The sequence below is a fragment of the Orcinus orca genome, chromosome 1 (assembly GCF_937001465.1).
Source record: "Orcinus orca chromosome 1, mOrcOrc1.1, whole genome shotgun sequence".
In the NCBI taxonomy this organism is placed as follows: Eukaryota; Metazoa; Chordata; class Mammalia; order Artiodactyla; family Delphinidae; genus Orcinus; species Orcinus orca.
Window position 1 is genome coordinate 184815358 of NC_064559.1, and position 5895 is coordinate 184821252.

Genomic DNA, 5895 nt, shown 5'->3' on the forward strand with positions numbered 1-5895 from the left:
GTCGTTCTCTGCGGCCGAGCATGCGCAGTGCATCCGCCGCCCACCCCCGCCCACCCAGGCTCTGGGCCACTTTTCCGTCAATAGGAAAAGGCAACCTTGGGGGTGGGTGAGGGGGCTGTTCAGATCCCTGACTAGGGAGTAGGAGTTTAGCCCTGAAGCCCTATGTATTATAGGTGGCAGCCAGATTTGGACATTTCTTTTTTTATTTTTTAAAATAAATTAATTTATTTGCTGTGTTTTTGGCTGTGTTGGGTCTTCGTTGCTGCGCACAGGATTACTCTAGTTGCAGCGAGCAGGCTTCTCATTGTGGTGGCTTCTCTTTGTTGGGGCGCACGGGCTTCAGTAGTTGTGGCTTGGGGGGCTCTAGAGTGCAGACTCAGAAGTTGTGCGCACGGGCTAAGTTGCTCCGAGGCATGTGGGATCTTCCGGACCAGGGCTCGAACCCCTGTCTCCTGCGTTGGCAGGCGGATTCTTAACCACTGCGCCACCAGGGACGCCCCAGATGTCCAACTCTTGAACTTTCAAATTATGTGAGACATTAGGTTTTCTTTTTTTTTTTTTTGCTGTACGCGGGCCTCTCGCTGTTGTGGCCTCTCCCGTTGCGGAGCACAGGCTCTGGACGCGCAGGCTCAGTGGCCATGGTTCACGGGCCCAGCCGCTCAGCAGCATGTGGGATCTTCCCGGACCGGGGCACGAACCCGTGTCCCCTGCATTGGCAGGTGGACTCTCAACCACTGCGCCACCAGGGAAGCCCTAGGTTTTCTTAACCTATGTTGACTTGATTTTCTGTCACTTGCAGTACAAAGTCCTGTCTTTTTTTTAAATAAATTTGTTTAATTATTTTTGGTTGTGTTGGGTCTTCATTGCTGTGCATGGGCGTTCTCTAGTTGCGGCGAGCAGAGGCTACTCGCGGGCTTCTCATGATGGCTTCTCTTGTTGCGGAGCACGGGCTCTAGGTGCATGGGTTTCAGTAGTTATGGAGCGTGGGCTTCAGTAGTTGTGGCTTGCGGGCTCTAGACCGCAGGCTTAATAGTTGTGGTGCATGGGCTTAGTTGTTCCGTGGCATGTGGAATCCTCCCAGACCAGGGGTGGGACCCCTATCCCCTGCATTGGCAGGCAGATTCTTAACCACTGTGCCACCAGGGAAGTCCACAAAATCCTTCCTTTTAATAAATGTACTCATGAGCAATTCCTAACAATAAATGTGTTTTACTTTCTAGGTTCATAAAGTTTGTCTCACTCAGCAAGATAAAGCAGTTGAGCCTATAAGATGTATAGGCTCCTGTTTCTAATGAATGACTCTTACGAGTAAAAAATATCCATGAGACAAGCCTTACCTTTTGTGTAGAAACTTTAAGAGAACTGGAGCAGTGAGTGCATACCTCTGCTTCTGATAACAGGACTGAGGAAAAAGAAAAAAAACACTATAAAAAAATTGAATCCTCGTTCTGGGTGAGGACTTCCATTGGGTGTGCAAACTGCTTGTTCATGGGGCAGTTATCTAATTTTTTTTTTTTTTTTTGGCAGTACATGGGCCTCTCACTGTTGTGGCCTCTCCTGTTGCGGAGCACAGGCTCCAGACGTGCAGGCTCAGCGGCCATGGCTCACGGGCCCAGCCGCTCCGCGGCATGTGGGATCTTCCCGGACCAGGGCACGAACCCGTGTCCCCTGCATCGGCAGGCGGACTCTCAACCACTGCGCCACCAGGGAAGCCCCAGTTATCTAATCTTTGAGATATTAATTTGTGTTATTTGTTGTACACTTTTCCTCCCTTGCATCATTATCTCAGGGATTTTAGTAGGACCAAAAGCAGAAGCTGTTGGAAGTCAGGAGCTGGTCTCGTGTTTTGTAAAAATTCAGTCTGACTGAAAAGAGTATGAAATTATCCAGGGAGGGAGGGAGAGAGAGAGAGTTGTTTGGGGAGACAGGAGGCAGAGACATGCCTTAGAGGAAACCAAGGAAGAAAAGACTTCAGAATTACAGGAAGAGGATGAAGGTGTATAGTTCTGTGATTTTAGGGGACCTGCAACATGTTCTTCAACCGCATTATGGGGAGAGTGCTGGACCCTGAGAATAAGGAGTTACATCCTTGCCGAAGATACTCATGATCAAGCCACTGGTCCTGATGAGAACCTGCAGACTGGGGCAATGGTCATCTCTGATGTAACCAGTCTGGACTACTGAGCTAATAGCTGCAGAGATTCCATGATGCTTTGGTGGTGAGTAAGACCCACCATGGGACCTATACATACCTCTGGTGGCATTCTTCCCCGGAACACCAATAATGACTGAGATTAAATTTTCTGCCAGTGTAAGCATGAGGTCTCAGATTTAGATTTAAGCTGATTATGAGAAAACAAGTAAGTTATTTCCTCCATACTTGCATATGCCCTAAAATTCATACCTGTTACTTTTGGATGAAGCATGGGAACCCAACTTGTTTCCTTGACTTACCTCTTTGAAATAAGTATCTAAAGAGAGAAGCCCAGTAGGAGTCAAGCCATAGTCCAAGAAAAGCCCTCAGGATCTCATCCATAATCAATGACATTCACACCCTTAGGAAAACACCCAGATATTAAGAGTATCCTGCTTTTGGCCCAAGAATAGGAGTTCAGAAAGAATGGGAATTAATACCACAACTTTATTCTTTGTATTCTATGCCCCCCCCCAAAAACAGGCTTCATTTATTTATTTATTTATTTATTTATTTTCTTTTTCTTTTCTTTTTTTTTCTTTTTTTTTTCTTTTCTTCTTTTTTTTCTTTTTTTTTCATTTATTTTTTTAAAGTCTAGTGCTAAAATTCCTTCATTTGATTATCCCATTTGGGTAGTATATCCATTTAGCATGCTTGTTTGCAAGTATTATATAACTCAACTTTAACAGGTTTAAACAATAAAGGGAATGCATTGAGTCATAAAATTGAATAGTATAGAAAGAAGATAAACTCCATACTTGTCTGGACTAGGTTGTATTTTTCTGTAATTCTCTCAGCTCTACCCTCTTTTTTTTTTAGTTGAAATATAGTTGACTTATGTACGTTAGTTTCAGGTGTATTACATAATGAAGCTCTGCCTTTTAAAAAAATTTTAAACATCTTTATTGAAGTATAATTGCTTTACATTGTTGTGTTAGTTTCTGCTGTATAACAAAGTGAATCAACTATACATATACATGTATCCCTATATCCCCTTCCTCTTGTGTCTCCCTCCCACCCTCCCTATCCCACCCCTTGCAGAGCACAGGCTCCGGACGCGCAAGCTCAGCGTCCATGGCTCACGGGCCCAGCCGCTCCACGGCATGTGGGATCTTCCCGGACCGGGGCACGAACCCGTGTCCCCTGCATCGGCAGGCGGACTCTCAACCACTGTGCCACCAGGGAAGCCCCAGCTCTGCCTTCTTTGATTGACTTTATTTTCAAGCTGGCCTCCTTCATGGTAGCAAGCTCATTACCATGGAGTATACTTTCTCATTCACAACCAGCTGGCCTATCTGGGATCTTGTGCTGATTTTGAACCAATTAGTGTGGTAAGGAGTCTAGGATACTGTTACTGAATTATATCAGGGACAACCCTTGGAATTGAGTGGTAGTATCAGTCCTCTTTGAAGCACATGGCTACCACACAGTGAGGACAGTTGGAATGGAGGATTGCATAAGTAACATCATTTCAAATACATTTTAAAAAATAACTCACGGAAAGAAGATAAGGGAAAATATGCTAAATGTAAAGAATTGCTGTCTTTGAGACAATGAGACTGAGGGTAGATTTCTTTTTCCCTTACAACTTAAAATATTTCTTTCTTTCTTTATTTATCTCCCCCACCACCCCAACCATAACCTTGTATCACTTTTATAATGGGGAAAAATCCTCATAAATTTGCTGGGAAAAAGAAATCAAGAGTCAAAGAACGATGCAAAACTGTAGTGTGAGATTTCACCAGCTTGTGAGTACGTAGCTAACTGGCAATATGTGGAACAATGTGCCACAGGGAGAGTAAGAATGTGTCAATTCTGTTTGTCTCCTTGAAGAGCCCTTCTCCCTCCTCAAAGTTCTTTATGCTAAAAAAAATTTTTTTTTTAAAGCACCTTAATTATGTGTCTCAGGACAATTCTTTGAAATACATTTTAGATTTTATTTGCTGGTTATCACACAAACAAACTCAGACGAAACTCTTTGTGTGAGTCTTGCTCTGCATCTCTGCCTCACGTGCACTTTCTCTGTTTCTGAAACTGGGTGTCTTTGCCTCTTACATCTTATTTCCTAGCACTTAACACAATAGTGGACAAGGAGTCACTCGATAAATGTTTGTTTAATGAATGGATCATTGAATGTATCATTTCTGCCTCAGGATGTCTTTGTTTCTATTTCTCATTGTTACTGTCTCTGGACTATGAATACAAATGACCAAATACTAAATAAATTCACCTTGAAATTGGCTTATTTTTTTCAGCTGATATTAAATCTTACAGGGGCCTGGCATTTGGCACTGTTTCCCAGTGTTTCCATCATGACCTCCATGGAACTCTTGGAGTCACTTAATCTGGGCCAACCTAGTTGGTAATATCTGAAATAATAGTATTCTTTTCCTGCTAGCTCATCTTCCCATTTTAAAGATCAACATATAACAATACTATCTTTGGAGTCAGACAGCCCATGTGTAAATTCTGGCTCTCTCATTTACTAGTTGAATGACCTTGGGCGTTAACCTGTGTGAGCCTCAGTTTCCTCATGTGTAAAATGGAAATGACAATAATACTTTATGGGGTTGCTGAGAAGATCAAACGGGACAATGTATATAAAGCATAATATCTGCCCAAAAGTAAGTGCTGAATATCAGTAATTATTATTATTAATTAACAGATATCTGTTGAGTGTTGTTTATGTGACAGGCACTATACTAGATGGTAGGGATTAAAAAAAGCACCAAGATAGACACAAATTCCTGCCTTCATAGAGCTGGTCTAGTGGGGGATTTTGACATGTAACTAGGTATTACCAACATGACCCTATGAGAGTGGAAGTATGGGATGCTGGGAGGCCCATAAAAGTTCCCATCTAGCTCAGTCTTGGAGGTCAAGGAAGGCTTCCAGGAGAAAATAACATAAAAGTTGATATAAGAAGTCTGAGTAGGACTTAGCCAGGCAAAGAGAAGGGGGAAGAGTATTCTAGGAACAGCCTGTTCAAAGGCTGAGGCAAGAAAGAGCTTGAAGCATTTGAGGAATTGAAATAAATTCACTATTATTGAAGCCTATTATACAAAGTGGAAGGAGCAGCTAGAATTGAGGCTGGAAGTAGATGGGGGTCACATCATGTTGGGCCTTATAAACTAGGTTAGGGAGTGGGAAGGGTAGTGGGAAGACAAAAGAATTTTAATCAAGGAAGTTACTTGATCGGATTTACACTTTAGAAAAATTGCTTTGGCTGGTTGGGGGTAAGGGTAGGAAGGGCAGAATAGCTGTAGGTACAGAGACCACTTCTGAAGACCAGTTCAGAGACTGCTATAGTAATCCAAATCAGAGATGATGGTGGTCTGACCCAGGAGTAGAAGTGGGGATGGAGAAAAAACGACATATTAAAGAGATGTTTAAGAGAAAATCACTGTGGATTAGTATGAGATGAAGGAGTTAAGCATGATGATCAGAAAACCTGGTAGGGAATTCCCTGGCAGTCCAGTGGTTAGGACTTTGCACTTCCACTGCCAATTGGAAAGAAAACCTTGTGGATGGTGGTATCATTCCATGAAATAGGGAACACAGGAGAAGGAGAAGTAGTTGAGGGGGTGGGGCACTGGGGCAAATAATGGGTGCAGTATTAGATTTGTTGAGTTTCAGGTCCTATGGAATACCCAAAGGAAAATATTTAATAGACAGCTGGAACAGTTCAGAAGAAACATCTG